The following is a 19,131-nucleotide window of genomic DNA, read 5'->3' as shown; positions in this document are numbered from 1 at the left end:
CTAATTAAATTTTGTTAAAACAATAGCAGAGGTTTACTGTAATAAATAAAATAAAAATAGTACATAAAATAAGGGAAAGGCAAATACTTACCTATATAGGACTGGTGTGTGGTGCACACAAACGCGTAATAAAAAAACAATTAACTCTAGCTTTGCTCTTTTTCTAGTAGGAGTACACACAATCAAATGACCAAATGTACATGCTTGCAGTGACGGTGAGATTGATTGTTGAATATCAATTATTGAAAGCAGTTTTCTGAGTGTCTAAAGGGTCATACGAGGCAGCTCTTTTGCCAGATGACTTGGCAGTTACACAACAAGACGAAAATTCAGTGTGTGGGGAGAGTAGTGGAAGAAGAAGAAGAAGGGGGACAGTAGGCAGTACACAATGTAGATGGGGAAGGAGTGGTGTGACAGGAGGTGGTACAGGAAAGGTAAGGAGCAAACAAGTTAGCAGTGCTTTGGTCCAGGGGCATTGTGAGAGTGTAGGATATGCTGGAAAGACCATTCCCCCCCGTGTAGTTCAGAGATACTTGGTTGTAAGGGAGTGTACAAATGACCTGTGTGATACCAGTTTGTCGTTAATGTTGTGGTCCCCAGCATGTTCAACCAGATGGTAAAGTTTGCAGTTTTGCCGCAATCTGCTGGTGGCCTTTCATTCAAGTGGACGTTGGTTACTTGTCAAGCTTATATGGAATGCTGTGTAGTAATTGCAGCACAGCTGATTTACAACATGGCTCTTGTCACATGTGAACCAGTCTTTTATTGTGTAGGAGATACATGACTGGACTGTGGTAAGAGGTCCTGTTTGGATATGGGATAGGTCTTTCACCTGGATTGACCACAGGGGAATGGCCCATGGGATGCAGTGTTGGAGTAGGAATGGACGAGGATATTCTGTAGGTTTGGTGGGCATCGGGAACACTATTTTGGGTAATTTGGGTATGATATCTCCCACCTCAGGCCAAGACAAGTGGTAGTCAAAGCCCTGTTGAAGGCCAATGTTGGACAGTATGGTTAGAGGAGTGTTGGTCAGTGGCTGTTTAATAGTCTTACTAGTGGCAGAAGGAGGTGGCATGGGAGATCTATTTATGGATGAGCTGGATAGGATATTGTCTGTCGGTGAAAGCTCTGGTAAAGTTATCGTTATATTTTGACATCTCCTGCTCTCCACTGCACATGCGGTATCCACTGTTGGTGAGGCTGCTTGGAAGAGATTTTTTGACATGGAATGGGTGACAGCTGTCAAGAGTAGAGATATTGTTGGTGGTAGGTATGCTTGATATGAATACACACATTCATGGAGCCATTGAAGCATATTTGGGAGTAGGTGTTCAGGTTATGGAGGAAAGAACAAAGGTTGTGTCTGCCTGAGACTGGATCATGAAAATGTTATAAAAGAATCTGAACCAGGCAAGAGGTTTTGGTGTTGACTGGATTGGAAGGATTCGTCTGTATGGCCCATAAATAAGTTGACATAGGGTGGTGCCTTGGGAGTACCCATGGCAGTACAATAATTTGTTTATAAAATTGGCATTAAGAAGTGAAATAATTGGAGGTCAGGATGTGGTTGGTTAGGAGGATTACGAAAGAGGTGGTAGGTTTGGTTTTGGGATGATATTGGAGAAGATAGTGGCATGGGGAATGTTGATGTATAAGCATATCACATCCACAGTGACCAACAAGGAGTCTCGTGGTAGTGCAACAAGAAGTGTGGAAGGGCATTGAAGGAAGTGTGCAGAGTCCAGAATGTAGGATCAGATGTTAGGGACAATGGTTTGGAGGCCTTTGTCAACAAAGTGGCAGCATTGTACCTAGTCACAATGGCACAAGCAGTGCGGAGACCTGTAGGGTTGGGTTTGGGGAGTAGGGAAAAGGTGGTGATGTGAGGATTACTGGTGCAAGGAAGGAGATGGGTTTAGGTGTCAGATTTTGAAATGGACCTGGGGCCTTGAAGTGTTGCACAACACTGTCAAGACTTCTGAGAAGGGATTATGGTGGTAAGGTATGTATGCAGAGGTGTCTGAAAGTTTGTGGAGACACTCAGCCACTAGTCAGTATGATTCATGACCACTGTGTTGGAGTCTCTGTGTGCAGGAAGGATGACAATGTCTGGATTGGTTTTAGAGTTATGGATGACTGTATGTTTCATTAGGAGTGCTGTTGAACTCACTGGGGAGAGATTTAGGAAAGAAAGATGAGGCCAGGTTAGAAGAGAGGAACTCCTGAAAGATAACCAAGGGATGACTGGGTTGAACAGGAGGAGGATCATAGTTGGGGGTACGATAAAAGTGGTTTAAACAAGGTTCTATGTGAGGTTTTGGTTGGCTGCTTTTAGTGTGATGTGTGGCGAATGTGTGTTTCCATTGTGAGGAACAAATAAAGGAAAGGTCATTTATTAACCCAACATAATTGAATTTTTTTATACTAAAGAATAGGTCTTGAGAATATACCGAGACTTCTGAAGGGGTCAGAGTTTTGGCAGAAAGACTGACAACAGTGATACAGGTTGGATGTGTAGGAGCAGTGTATTTCCTGGAGGGTGGAAGGAAGTTTTGGGAATATGGAAGGCAGATTAAAGTCAGCAGGCATGGTCGTTTCATTAAGGGATTGATGGAGGTTGCATCAGAGGGGTAGGCTATTTCTTGGCTGTAGATAATCCCATGAGGACATAGAACAAGAGTAGCTGGGAGAGCTTCCTCAGATGATGATGGGAATACTGTTCCAAATGTTGAAGGGCAAGAGTCTGTTGCAGTAATAAAATTTATGAAGTTATAGTCACAGAGTAAAATGATTTTGTGAAATGAATAAGACTGTCAAGCACAGTTTAAGCTTCAAGTGTGTGATTATGAAGGACCAGACTGGTGAGGGTGACAGACTGATGAAATTGGAGAAATGTATTCCTGCAGTAGGATAAGTGACAGCCAGAGATGCCAATTTAAGACCATTGTGTGTGATACCATGTGCCAGACTAGATTTCAAAAAGGGGGTGTGCGCTCAGTTTCACTAGGGAAAAGGAGAGTTTTAGGAATTGGCATTGGTAGAATGAGAAGGGGTTCATGGTACCATAGTTGGGGGCTAAGTGTGACTTGGGAAAAGTTGAAATATGACTGAAAACTTATGGCTGAAGTGTTATAACAGAAGTAAATAATAGGCACAGTATATAAAGCTATGTAGGAAGTGTAAGGTCAGAAAATGTTTTGAAGAAGCAGGAGATAATAGCGACATTCATAAATAGATACGCTCGATGGAAAATTGACAAGTGCAACAGTCAAGTTGGGCAGCCTGAGGTGGTAGTGGAGAAAGCCCTGGAATTAAATTTCAAGAAGTGGCAGTAGTTGTGAGAATGAGTAATTGTAGCACTTATTAACGTGGGGAGCCATCACAACAGTGGGCATTCAGGTTATAAAACAGAGGGTGGTAGAGGAAAAAGAAAGTATAGACATAGTAAGGGATGAAGAATGGACAACTGGGTTATAGGAAAGTAAAGAAATACAGTAAAAAAAAGATAAAGGTGAATGGGTTGGAAGGCAGCCAAATCGGCAATGTATAACAATAATGGAAATTCCTCGATGGAAAAATGGGTAAAATAAAGGAAAGGCAACCAATTATCTGTAGAGGGGTTGGCATGTGGCCTACAGAAACATGTAATAGAACACCAACTGCTGCCTTGCATGAATAGCCACTGCCAAACTGTGGGAAACTGCAAACTTGACCTTCCCGTTACCAAAAATAATGTGCACCACAATACTGACGACTTTAACAGCTGCTTCACTACATGGGTCATTTGGATACACCGTTCCAGCACAAGTTTCTCTGAACTGTCATGCCCTTACTATTAAATGAAACAATTTTTTTTTAAAATGTTCATTATTTCCAATGCAGGGTTGTAAAATGTACCCCAGAAAATCAAAGTTTCAATTTTTTCCCCATTTTCTTGTGAATTGTATTTACAGAGGCAATATACAACCATGCCTTTACTGTAATGGCCATTTCCAGTCATATTTTAGTTAAATTTTCTTCTATTTATAGTCTGTTGGTTGATAATGAAATGAAATAAAAAATTACAGCTAGAGTAGACCATACAATAGTGTAAGGCATGTAAACAAAACTATAAATAACACACACGAACTGAGAACTCAACAACTCCTCATGTGTGGGGAAAGCATTCTTTATTGTTAATGTTAGACAGACCTCCTCCTCCTGAACGGACATGTAAGTAAGTACTCATGTATGTGTCTGAAGTAATGGATAAACAAATGAATAAAATCTGAGTTAATCACAATGAATGTGCTGACTTTTTCCAAAAAGAAATTAGTACTATGTATCAAGAAAAAACAGAAGTAAGGAACAACTTAGTTATTAGATGCAGGCACATCTGTCTTCAGTGAGGACAGTGCGTCTATTGTAAGTAGACACAACTTAAATCATAATACAAGCAGTGCTAATATGCTGAGAAATAGTGAAATACATAAAATGTATTATCCCATTGGACAGATCCTTCTTTCCCTGCCTACACAATGGAAGTAAACATGCTTAGGCAAAGGAAATTTTTTTTACATTCACACCAGGATGACTGCATATCCAACCTGTTGTCTTCATAAAGCCATTTAGTGACTTAATTTGCAGTAGTTAGAATGACATGTGAAATGTCAAGATTGCAGGAGGAGATATACAAGGTGATTTTACACTTTTGGTCGCTAGAACATAAGAAAAATGTACTGCATGCGATGACTCTTGAGATTGCTTTCTTAACAATCTCCCTGCCCCCTCTCTGTAGTGGCAAACTATTGCCAAATCTAGGTTGTGTGTGTGTTGCTGGGTTTGGATGAGTGATACTAAACAGACATGGATGATACCACCTTACAGTAGTATTGTCAAGTTTTATGGCTTGTGTTTCCTATAAATTCAAGAGTTGATAATTTTCGCCATGATGGTGTTCTCTGTTACAAGGGAACCCTTTAATGTTCACCAAGTTGGTGTTTTTCATTGTGTGTAGTTTGAATGGCCCTTTGCCCATGGATGCATTGAGGGTGCCAGAAAAGCATGAGGAAGTCATTGCTAGTGAATCTAACTTAACTTTGTAGCCTGTGCTGTCCTGTTGGCTATAAAAAGTAGAATCTTGGCATAGTCAACGATTTTTCACTGAAACCAAGGTGTTAAGTAAGAGCTCAGCCTTATTTGGAGCTAATTTCTTCTGCAGTCTAGATGTGTTCTATGGCTGGCACAATCAATCTCCAAACCACACGCTCCTATTTAGGTGCTATGTGGACATAGATAACTGAATGCTAGAGGCACCAGGGGTCATTGTGATGTTGCCAACTATTCGGATAGTCAATCCATAGGCTAGTTAATTACTAGTTGTGACAAACTGGCTATCTGGAATTACAATGGTTACTGGTAACTGCCAGTGGACCATCAATGCCTCCATGCAGTCACTAAGATGTACAACATTGTGCTGCTGCCATGTGCCATCATTAGTCTCACTCTCTATTGCTTGCCCTCAGTTATGTCTTCTATTTCTACCTTTTGTTAAGTGTTCTTTAATAATTTATGTATACAGCTTGTTTCAACTGATCTAGCATTATTTCTTAATCCTGTATTCTCTGTCTTGCATCATGGCACCTTTGCCACAGATTTCAGTGTATTTTTTTCTAGTATGAATTCCATTGCTGATGTAATTGCTGTCTTTCCTTTTTCAAATTACACCTGTTCCATATAATCTGTAGTTGACTTATTTCAATAGTGCTGTGCTACCCCCTCCTACCCTTAATCTATCATCATGCAGAAAAAGTCAAATCACACCTGCAGTAATAATGAAGCTGATGCCTTAGGCAGGGTAAGGGCAGGAAGTATGGTAGTGGGTGCTTTGTTACCAAGCCATACAGCTGGAAATGTGATTCCACCTTTTCACAAATGCATACACAAAGAACTGTTCAATCAAGCTACATATAACAGTAAGCAAGGCAGTTTGCATCCTTACTTTGAGAAATACCTCAATAACACCAAATACTAGGAACAGGAAATGTCTCCCACCAACATACAACATGTACTGAAAGTAAAACATCCAATCAGTACACAGGAAAAGTTAAAAACTGTTATTGATAGTGAGGTAGATGAACTTTATCTGCAACTGACACAATAGATTTCCTAGAAGTTGGGCGTTCTGCCAAAAATAATTCTCAAACCCAGAATAACTACAACAAAAAAAGCTACTGTAGAAAGACGAAGCAGAACGGGCAAAGTTTGTGAGGAAAGCTCTTGTGATTGCCAAATGCTGCCTTCTTGTGAAAATGTGCCGAGTGAGGAAGTTCGGCAAGTCTAACAACAATGAAAGCAATTTGCTTCACAATAATACTGGGTGTTGGGAGAACTCCATAAACAGGCACTACCACCAGGTTACCAAAGTAGGGCACACACTCAGGAATCAAGGATCATCAGTCCAATGAGGCCAGTGAACTGAATACACAGGAAAACTAACTGCGACCACACAGGTTTGCTCCAGTATACTGATCAGTGGGTGCATAGATTTTGATGTAAATATGCAGCAGTATAATGGTGGCATATACATTTGACAATCTGCAGTGGAATCCTGGAGACTGTCCTGAATTAAAGACAGACAAAGGATGACCTGACTGTGAAACTGAAATGGCTTTAATTTTGACTTCTTTGGTCAGAAGGACTTCTAAACACAAAAAGGTACATCGCCTGTTAATGCATGTAGGATTTTAGGTGCATAAAGCAAGGCTGTTGAGCTGCAGGTTTTTAGAAAATTTAAGGAACATGCTGTGAAACATCTTCCTTACTGTTGACAGCCTCGTAGCTGACTGTGTACTAGGTGGTGTTTCTTGATGGAGGAGAACTCACTGGTAGATACTCTGAAGGAAAATTTGTCTTATGCCTGGTTAATCAACCCATAGCTGTACACGTGTTGCCTTCAGCCAAAAGCCACAACTAGTTCTATCTTCAGATACAAGTACAGATAATGGCAATCAATCTCGGATCCACACATCTTCGCACTGCAGATATTGGTGTGTTGATGACTTAAACGTGGCCATTAGAAAGGAAATTACTTTTCAATCCTTCCTTCTGATCCCATTCAGTAACTCTCCCCTGACTCTGCGTTCTGGGAGACTTTTCTGAGCTTTACCCCTTTTCCTAAACCTCACCAGTCCTTTTCCTTCAACCCATTTGCTAGAAGAAAGAGCCACTGGCTCCAAAAGCTTGCAAACTTTAATACCTTTGTATGTTTGTTCTCCAGCCACCACATGGGGAATAGATTTTTTGTCCATCCAATTACATTATATTTTTTAAAAAACTGATTATTCTCATAGATGTATTACCAGATGCATCCATAATTCCTTCTTATGTAACCCTTTTGTCAGTCTTTGTTGTCTATCTTTTTCAAACTGTCATATGTTTTCTACCAAATGTGCTAGTTCACTTGTTTATCTATATGTACCACCTATATTAAGTAACATCTTGCTCCTACATCTTTTCTAGTACCGATTTCTGTGCATGTAGATGGGTCTGTTGTTATTTACGAATTTGCACTTAACAATCTGTTTATGGTTCACTACAATGAAGGGCATTCACCAGATCATCGTTTGCCAATTTATTTGCATATTTGACAGCCATTTTCTTTCCCATCCTCCACTTACTTTGCTTAAACATGATTCTTTCTCTTTTTGAGCATTTGTTTTTCACCAAACCACCCCGATCAACTTTTACTGCCATTTGCTACATTACTTTCTTTGCTAAACACAGTAGATTACATTTTCTCCAAATTACTTCATCTTTCTGTCTGCCCATTTTTTAACATTTTGTCCCTTTTCACGCCTTCCCGATTGAATTTTTTTTCCCGATCATAACTTTTTGTGTCACAAAGGCAGCTTTTCTTGTGAGAAATTCTCATCCACTCATTACCTTTTGTTAACCCTTTGACTGTTCTCTTTATTTTCTTAGGAAGTTTTCCAATTTTTCCTGTCTTTTTCCTTGCTTTTCTTCTGTTCTTTTTTCTATCTTTTACCACCCTCTGCTTTTCCTTTTCGCCACTCCCACCATCTTTAACACTCCAGACTGTCCCATCACATATAACACTGATTCCTTTTGAAAACTTGCTTTGAATCAGTCTTTCCTTCTTATCCTATCTGGTAAGTCTCCTCTGAGCCAGGGTTCTGGGTGACTTCTCTAAACTCTACACTTTTCCCAAACCTCACCAGTCCTTTTCCTTCCCCTTCAACCCTTCTGCTATAAGGAGCCAATGATTCCAAAAGCTTGCAAACTTAAACACCTTTGTATGTGTGTTCTCCTGCTGCCACTTGGGAAGCAGATTTTTTGTGTGTCCAATTAAGCTATATTTTCAAAAACTGATTATTTTTGTTGATGTATTGCTCTAGGTAATATATTTCTGTAGATATATGCTTTAGTTAACAAAAAAATGTAGATTCAGGCAAAATGCAAGCTACTTAAGTAAATGAGTAGCTGTATATTAATAGCAAAAATGTATTATTATTTGAACCATGTAAAGGTTGAAATACTGGTACTGTCCTATATTTCAATTCTGGCCCTTATTTATCTGTGCCAAACCAGAGCAGCAGAGATGGTGTGGGGATGCTCTATTATCTCAGTTTAATGTATGATTAGGCAGACGCAAATGAGTCATTCTACTATGAGTGAGCCTGCAGCGTCGATCACGGGTGCGTGTAATCATGCATTGAAGTGAGCAACATTTTGTGAGGAAATTAATATTTGTGGATTAATATCTCTTCTATATTAGTTCAAACAAAATTAAATATTCAGTCCGTCTATAGTGGGCAGCTGCTAGAATTGTGTCTGGGTGAACTTACCAAGTGGGTTGGGTAGTGAACGCAATGTATGCAATCACCAGACAAAAGTGTAATAATTGTGGATTAACATTAGTTTCAAATTTTGTAGAAAGAACAGTCTACTCCTTATGATGACCACCTGGAATCTGAATGCAGTGGCGAAATCAACTGTAACTGTGAAAATGAAATTAAGACATAATAGGAAGACTTCCTCTGAAGTGAAAGCATGACAAATTCAGTATGAATTACAACCTGCTTTTTAATATAAGTAGACAGTCTCCATTATTCCCTTTTATGGGTAATTGAGAAGTGACAAGAATAGGGGTTTGATAAGGCATGTGTCACTTAGGCACATGGTTAGAAAATTTACACCAATGCTGTCTAAATATTCAAAGTCCAGTGCCAAGAAACAGGACAGTAAACAATTCAAGAACAAAATTTTATACGATGAGGACATGAGGACAGACTTTAAAAAAAAAAAAATATTTCTGATACCTTTGGCAGTGGAATGAATACATGTACCAGTACTGTTGTTGTTGAGATTGTAGGGTAGGAAGCTTTCAGATGTGGTAGTGTGAACCAAAGAAGACAAAATGTCTAGTAAACATAGGCTCTAAAATGTATACCTTAAAAACTGTGAGCATTTCTTCAATAGAGGAGGTGTGTTTCACACTACTGAAGATAAACAAGTGCTCATAGATCGTCGGGTACGCCTCTTAGAGTCCATGTTTATTAGATACTTTTTTTCTTGTTTTGGTCCATATTATATCTCTGAAAGTTGCATCACCTACAATCTTAGCAGTACTGGCACATGTATTCCACTGTCAAGAGGTAACATAATGAAATTCACTTGTAACTTTTGACTCATTCATTTCCAAACTAGAGAGCCTTATCTCAAATTGATACATTTCTCGTCTCCATCAGCCTTGAAAGTTTGTACCATCATCACAGAATTATCCTGTATATACAAACATTTACAAGTGCCAATGCCTATAACTTTGATGCTCTGTAGCATCATTGGATAACATTTCCAGGCATGGGTTCCTATTTCAAGTCCCTTCTACAAGTTTGTAATGGGAATTTCTGAATGCCCTGTATATCTATAGCCTGAAAACCACTGTGAAGTGCATGGCAAAAAGGTACATACCATTGTACAAGTTATTAGGGCTTTTCTCACTCCATTTACTTCAGGAGTGCACAGTGAGTGATTCCTTAAACACCTCTGTGTGCACTGTAATTAGTCTTATCTTGTCTTTGTAATCCCTATGGTAGCAAAATGTAAGGGGTCATAGTATATTCCTAGAGTCACCATTTAAAGCTGGTTCTTGAAATTTTGTAAGAAGACTTTCACAAAATAGTTTGCATCTATCTTCAAGTGTCTGCAAGTTCAGTTTCTTCAGCGTCTCCCATGGGTCAAACAAACCTGTGACCATTTGTCCTGCCCTTCATAATCTGTTCCATATAGCTAAAAGTTTCAATTTCCTTGCTGCTTCTTTATCCAGTTTATCAATCTTATAAATCTTTCTACTTGTTTTAGTTGCCCTCTGTATTTCGGTAATAATTGTGGTTGCAACTGCTTAATTGTCACTGGTACCAGCTTCAATGTGAACATCCTTTAATATGTCAGTCTATTTGTTGCCATTATATATGTCCATCATGAATGGAGTTTTGGACTGTCAGTTATAAATAGATTTCAGTGAAGGCATTAATAATGTTTTACAGGATGTTGTGTCACATCCATCACTAACAAAACTATAATTACCCTAATTGATTGCTCAATAATTAAAGTCTCCTCAAGTGATTACAGTATGGCTGGGGAATGAAGTTTACTCCCCAGTTTGTGGTCACACCAGGAGGTGAATATGGTGGTTGATAGAAGGACCCAATTATGAATTATGCCCACCCCTCATAGTCTAGCCCAAACAATCTCTCACACAGCTTCAGTTTATATTGGCAGATGCAAGTTTCTTGTTTACTGCAACAAATACACCATTTCCATTTTCCATTAACCTATTCTTTATATGCGCTTACATTTTATCCAAAAATTTCATAGTTGTCAAATGTGGGTTTTAACCAGCTTACCTAGTATTATGTGAGCTTCACTACTTTTTAGGGGTGCTTCAAACTATGACAGTTTGCTCGAATGCTTCAGCAGATAACCACCAGGATTTTAATACTCTCACCTGGGGGTGGCATTCTTTCAATTTACACTGATACTTCCAGGTCACCTATAGCTATCGTTATCTGGACTGGATGGAGAGCGTGCACTCTACACACAGTCATTAAATGGGTAGCAGCCTCTGATGAGTACTGCACATCTAGCTCAATTCAAAACCCTATGGCACAAGTCTAGGAAGTTGCAACCTAGCTTATAGCAGAACTCTTGAAGTCTGCTTCAAGCCTTTCACTCAAGTCAGAACCAGGGGGCCATGATCTATTCTGGGGACAATGTTGCAGATAATGAACTTTGTTGAAGCTCCATGAGCAATGCTGCTATTATCGACCAGTGATTCAAGTACAACCTCAAAGCCCAGATGACAGGCATCACTTGTCCCAATGAGCGCCCACTACAAACTGCAGTTGGCTGCATGCTCTTCCCTCAATGGGAGCCAGAGTAACCTCTTCAACATGCTGAATGAGGCTTCCAGGCATACACACAGAGTGCACTTAATGTTCCTTCCTGTTCCGTTCCACCATTTCCCTATGTGATCCCATTATTTGCCATTTGTTTGAATTGCTGACAATTAATAGGCTTCTACTATGCTGCATTTGCCTCCAGTTGACATGGGACACTGCCCATGTTCCAACAGATAAAGTGAGTCTCACTGTTTCCGTTTCAGTGGAAGATAGCACCTTAAACTTGTTTTTTAGGGCAATGGATGTAGCATCCTGAATTCTCCCTGATTCATGTCTCCCCAGTACAAAGCACCTAGACCTACCACTGACATGCTACTTACAATAAAGAGGGTGAGTAGTAATAGATCTTTTATGCCCTGTATTCTCAGGAGACAACAGCACTCAAAGTAACTTGGTATCTCTGGTACATGACTCTTGTTATTCTTCCCAACGCACCCATCCTTAGCAGTTTCCAATCACTTGACAATAGTCAGGGTGATATCCAACTGCTTACAAACTGCAACTAACTCGTCCATTGTCTGAGAACACCATACAGTTTACAGTTCTAAGGGATTTTTCAAATTCATTTCCTTTATCTCCAGTTTGAAGAATATTAATGAGTAGTGTTAGTCATTATTTATTTTTGTTGATACCTAACAGTATTTTAGTAGTTCTATTTACATTCCTATTTCTGATTTTTAATTTTCAGAATTGACTTAACATTATTGGTATGTGCATTACAAACCTTTTGCAAATATTTTCTAGCTTTATTTCCTATATCACTGATTACACTGAATTTAAGCATGTGCAGATGTAATTTAGGATCATTAACTCAACAAAAAGAGTGCATCTATAACAATATTGTTAAAATTAAAATAGCTTACCCTAATGAAATACACTTACCTTTTAGGTACAATAGTAATGTGAGTGTGCCATCACTTTTCTGAGATATGATATGTTAAGTGTATCTCTGGTAAAATTTAGATCTTAGGACATGATATCTTCAAATTCACCTAATAAGCTATATCGGAAATAGCAATTTTAGATACTTTCTCTAACATAGGTAAATTTCAGTGGACACTCATGCTGCACAGAAGAACACAGCTACCACCTACCTGAACAGTACACTGCTATCATACAGAATGTGTTGCCCAAGTGGTCTCTGATGTTCTTGTACTCTGCTGTTTGTGTGTACCAATGTGTAACTCAACTCATCACTCCAGGTAACCTTTTTTCATGCTTCCAATATCCAAAGACAATGATCTCATCTGGGGCTGAGGCTTCTGTACCAGTAGTAAGGAGACTGTTCTGCATTAGATAGTGTGGTGCTCTCTGATTGTGGTTGCCATGCATTAAACTGGTGACTCATTTGCTGCACTGTGACCCAATAACTTGTCCCAGACCTCCCCCCCCCCCCCCCCCCCCCCCGAATTTCAACTTCCAGTAACAACAGAATTATCAACAGAAGAAAAAGTAACATCTGTCATGTCCAGGGAAGTGTGTAGAGACCCTTGAAAATAATATTAATACAAACTACAGACATTTTGCTGATGACACACTCATCTGTAATGAAATACTATCTGAAACAAACTGCAGAAATATCCAGTCAGATATTGGTAAGATTTCAAAGTGCTGCAAAGATTGATGACTTACTATAAATGTTGAGAAATGGAAAAATGTGCACTTCACAAAATGCGGAAAAGTGGTACCCGGTGACTACAACTTCTCAATCAGTCAACTCGTGCAGATATCGAGGTGTAACAATTTTTGGGAATATGAAATTGAATACCTAGGTAAGGCGAGTGGCAAATTTTGATCCATTGGAAGGATATAGCAATCAGTCTAAGAAGGAGACTACTTACAAATCACTTGTGCATCCAATCTTTGAATATTTCTGAAGTATACTGAATGCTTACCTTATAGGACTAACAGGGGATACTGAAAATATGCAAAGGGGGCTGGCACACATGGTGCCAGATTTGTTTGGTTCTTAAGAGAGTCTCAGGGAAATTATCTTTGACAGTCATGGTCTCAGTTAGACATGCACAATGTTCCCCACCATGTTGTTTTGCAGTGTGTTATCTAGTCCTACTTAGTTTCATGTGAGCTCTCGAGGCCCACAGCACGGCGTCCATGGAGACAAGGCGCACGCCAGAGCTTAAGTTACGTCTTGGTGTTGACTTAGTACTTATGTACCGCATTTTTAAAATGTAACTACACCTATTCAGGCTGTTTTAGTTTTATTTCTAGACCATGCCCTCTTGGACAAATTATAGATTCAGGCATAATTCTGAAGAAGGCTCAATTATTTGGGAAGAAACCTAGGTAAGGGTTGGTTTCATTACTGCAATCGAGGCTGATAGTTTCTTATATATTAGATTATCACGATTTCTCACTGGGCTGCAATGTTGAAAGTACAAAAATTTTGGAAAACCTAACAGGCAGATGCTTGATGATAGGCACCAATTAACTAGCAAAAGCCTAGTTACAAAGTATCTACAGATATTCTTCATCCCCCTACATACTGCTCTCATAAGGACTGAGTAGACAAGATTAAACTAATTGCAACATGCCATTCATGCTGTACTCCATTTGTATTAGGAATGAGACGAAACCCAAACATGTTGTACCATGCTAAGTACTCTCTGTCACACAAAAAACAGCTGTTTGCAGAGTATGTATGTAGCTGTAACAAATAGTTCCTGAAATATTAAAGTCAGTACTTAGTATTAAATCTGATCATTTTATTAACAGTTATCTTTGCTTTTAATGGGTTATCATTTATTTATGTGTAATTATAATACACACATTTCTCACTCCTTTATTTATATTTCACACTATTTGCTAAAGGGTTTTTGCTTATTGAAAGCCAATATCCATTTATGTTGCATAACATTGATGTGAAGTACTGCATAGGGTATCAGAAAATATCAAAAAAGGTAATGCTGCATCAACCTAAAAGTAAGTTTGAACACCACATTGCTTTCATTGACATTGGAGATAGTATGCTGTTGCCTTCCTACAGCTCCAGAACCAGCTCACCTACCTCACGGCAAAGGTAAACAAATAATCTAAATCAGAATCAAAACAACTGTTCAGTTCAGCATTCATCACATTAGTGCACTCTGAAATGTAATCATCTCAGTCAAGCCACAATGACACACTCGATACTAGGATGTAATAAAGGATCCAATACATGTGAATTTCTCGAACTGTGGATTGTATTTTTGGGTTTTTGGCATTGTTATATGATTTTTTGTAGGCAATGGGCACTTTTGGTTATTAATTAAGAAATGTAAATAACTGAACAAGCAACTTGCTTGTGACACTTGTAATGGTTTATTGGATCATCAGACTCATCAGCTTTTGATTTGATTTTTTTTTTCCCCTTGAAGAAATCAGTTACGTGAGTCAGCGCCTGAGAATTAATGTTTAAAAAAAAAAAAAAAAAAAAAAAAAAACTCAAATTTAAGTTTGATGAAATCCACCACTCTAGTGGTAGAGAAGCTGAAAGACAGGGATAATTACAACACATGGAAGTGTGAGAAGTTAGTTGTAAATCAGTACTAATAGAAGACCTAACATATCTTAAAAAGCAAGTATTTTAACTCAGTATAACTGTAAGTTTACAACTGTGCGTCGGAAAGCACTAAGAGTCCTTCAGTATCTCAAGTGTACTATGGCATTCTGTTTTACAAAGGGGATTTTAAACAACTGTATGTAACTGGTTTTGTTATCTCAATATTTGTATATTATTTAACTACTGGGTGTATTACACTTGTGAAGGGGAAAAATATAATTCCTGTGAAAGCAAAAGACTGACGGATGTTGCCACATCAATTACTAAAGCTGAATATGCACGTTTAAATTCTGCAGGCAAGGAGGCTGACAGGAGAATTGTTAAATAATATGCATCAAATTCCTATTATAATTCCTCACGACAAATTCTGTTAAGATTGTCACAAAATCCTGTGCTGCATTTTAGATTGAAACATATTTGTGCTAAAAGACATTTTATTACACAATGTGTTACGAGAAGTGAGACTGTTGTTAAGTACTTGCGGTCAAAGGAAATGCCTGCTTTTGTATTAACTAAACCACTTGCTAGAAAGCAACACATATATCTTACCCATAAGCTGAAATTGTTGACAGATTGAGTGGTAGTGTTAGTATGTTGGTAATCTGGCACCTTATGTCATCTTTGCTGTAACTGTCTACAAGGCAGTGGGTTATCTTTGTTGTTGTTCTCTTGTAATCCTGTGTGTATGACGTAATGCTATTGTGTGAACAGAAGTAGTATGAACGACGTAATTGTTATTTATCGATCCCATCGTGAACACCAGCACATTCTAAAAGACTTTTTTGTGACTTAGGGCTGAAATGGTGATGACTGACTGTATATTTTTGCCTGTGCCATAAACAGAAAATGAAAGCATTTATCGTCACTTTATTTTGCAAAAGATCCCAGACCATTACATCTTGCTACAAAAAATAAATATTTCAATTTAATTTTATCTCTAGCATTTCTATCTTCATCATTTATAGATTTTGTGCTGTGAATCACCATGCTGTGTTAATTATATCTAAAATTATTCATTTTGCACATACTTCGACAGGGTAGTGATAAAACAGCCAGAGGTGGAAATCAAGTTAAGTGTTGTCACAGGACTAACTAGTGATCAGATCCTACAGTTTTGGATTTCAGGTGACACTTGCCCACTGAACCAGAATGGATACAAGAACAAATTAGGGCTATTTTTGTGAAGTGATAAAATGAGGAACTGTGTTACATATTTTTTTTATATTTCATCAACAACTTAGGCGAATAACAAATAACAACAACAATGATAATAATACTTGTAAAGGAAGTGGGGAAATGTGTCACTAGCATTACTATGGCTTTAATTTTTTGCATTTTGTAATGCATCAAAAGTATATATTTTCAGTTTTCTGCAGTTATTTTCACTCTACAACATGCACATGCAAGTCCACACTACATGCTGCTTAAATCTTTAATTTTCTTAAGTAAATATAACTGTTGAGACCATATAGTGGAGTTGTGATCTTACATACAGTTCTGTTTGCCCTTACCTTTCATTTGTGTAAGCTATGTGACACACACAAATTGTGAATGCTGAAGGTAGGGGAATGCATTATACATTCAGCATGGGTTGCTATGTTTGCTGTTACGACTGTGGTACAGTCAACATATTGTATCAATTCCTGAGTCAAAGTACAATATTTCCTGTTACTACTAAATATTATAGGATCAACATATTGTATCAATTCCTGAGTCAAAGTACAGTATTTCCTGTTACTATTAAATATTATAGGTATGAAATTATCAGGCATTAATTTGGCTGCTTAAAGATCTTATTTCAAAGTGTCTACCATTATTTCTTGTTTCACACAGTATTATAAAGAAATTAATAGTATTCTCTAAGCAGTAATAAGAACATCATATGTGGAGGCAACATTCATGGTACTGTGCTGTAACCGACTCAGTAAATAGTATGTCATGCATGAACCTTTCTGTTAATTCTTCACTGCAGGTAAATTATCTTGAACAAAAGTGCAACTTTTAGTTATTTGGTGCACTTCCATGCATTCTTTATTAAACTTTACAAAAATATTTGCAAAAGATTTTACAGTCTTGTTTTTACAATAAGAGATCTTGAAATCTAATTACCTTCAACAAGTTATCAATATTTTGCGAAATATGATACCAGTGCGTAAAAAAAAGTTTTCTTAAGTAAATCCTCTGCTTTCAGTAAGTCAAATCCAAGGGCCAAAAACAATACAGCACTCCTCAAAATCATTGGCTCCGTACTTCATAGTTCGTCAAAGTGGCAGCACTTGTCGCCTATTGCCTGATAACCAGGCTTACAGTGGCCAATTTGTTGCGGTTGGTAGCAATCAATAGGAAATGGCCGAGCCATTACCTTCCGTAGAGACCAACTGACCTCTATCGTTTCATACGGGATCTGTGCTGCTGACAATTTCTGACCAGTTGATCTGTGCAGAAAATGCATACATCACGTTCTTATTATCATGTGCTTCTGCTAAACTGTAAGGTTAACGATATGAAAGAAGTAATACAAACAAAATTAAGCGACTGAAACTGGTTCGTCTGTGCCATTATCCATAAGAACTTTGCACTAAAATATGTTTTCCAGACGATTCCACAACTCGTAACTGTTAAATTCGCTTCTTTTGGTAAACGCATATTTTGGTTGACTTGGGCAGGCTTTCATCTAGACAACTTATTTTATGTGCAAAGAAAGGAAAAAAGAACGAAAGAAAACTGTACGTACCCGTGCGCCAGGTTCGATTCATCATTGTCGTTATGGTCATTGTTATTAACATGATCTAGTGGCAAAGCCAGGGTTAGGGCACCGAACATAGCTAGTACAAGTAAGGCACCGCTTAACCCCATCTTCCTGACCACCGACTGTTTTGGGTGGCAGTTGAAAGCCCGTATTTATGCCTAACCATTGGGTAAGCGGAAGTTAGATAAAGAAAACGACGACAGAATGAGTCTTGATTCCCTCATGCCCTGCTCCTAACATACGTGTGGGCAGGAACTCATCTTTTCCCTTCCCGGTACGATTGCGACAGTAATGTGACTATTGATAACACACTTCATCCTTCCTGGGATTGTTTCACTTCCCTGTGCTGTTCTGCAAAATTCACAAAGCCTCCAGACGCTGTGGTCTGCTCTTCAGTGTTATAACTGCTTTCTTCCCGAGTTTGTCTCCCTTGCATCTTCATTTTGTAGTCACTGTTAAATCTGTATAAGAAGAAAGATAACAAACCTAACATAAATGTAAATGGCTTGTGTACAATATGCGCAACGTATCTTGCTTCTCACAAGTAATTCCATTTACTATAAAATTTTGGATTCTACCCAGGGTGGGTGACCAGACGTCCGGATTAAGCCGGACATGTCCTCCTTAAGCTCCTTGTCTGGGGTCCGGGCGGATTTTTACAGTATCCGGCTTTTTCGTAAAGTTGAGCGTAATACAGTTAAATCCACAATTCGCCCCGTTCTATTGCTCTTTTCTTAAATACTTTAACTATTGGCACAGCCTTCATGATAAACACGCACGAAGGTGGTGTTAGTAGGTGGCACCAGGATCGTCAATGTTATCGTTGATCAACCTATAAGCGAATACAAATATCAATTATTTAAAATTTTCGTAAAAAATATTGTTCTGGTAATCACCAGCTGACCACCACTAACAATTAACTACTAGTGGTGGGCAGGAAATCGCGTATCTGTTAGAAATCACAGTGACTGAGAAGTCACAGATATCACAGTAGCAACTTTTCAGATTCTAACTGCGATTTCAGTCACAATTAGGAGTATTTCATATTCAAAGACGTGAGCCATCTATTGGTGGAATTTAGCACTGCTTTCTGCGATTTCAGTGACAAGTCGCAACTAAGAGTCGCAAGTAGCAACTAAAAAGCGCGGTTAACAGTGGCATCTGTTGGCCAAAGTTCGTACTACGTCCATCTCTGCGGTACGCTATGGAGTCCAACTGCGATTTCCGTGACAAGTCGCAACTAAGAGTCGCAAGTAGCAACTAAAAAGCGCAGTTAACAGTGCCATCTGATGGCCAAAGTTGGTACTACGTCCATCTCTGCGATACGGTATCGAGTCTAACTGCGACTTCCGTGACAA

Source organism: Schistocerca cancellata, chromosome 7, assembly GCF_023864275.1.
Source record: "Schistocerca cancellata isolate TAMUIC-IGC-003103 chromosome 7, iqSchCanc2.1, whole genome shotgun sequence".
NCBI classification, from domain to species: Eukaryota; Metazoa; Arthropoda; class Insecta; order Orthoptera; family Acrididae; genus Schistocerca; species Schistocerca cancellata.
This window is presented reverse-complemented; position numbering follows the sequence as displayed.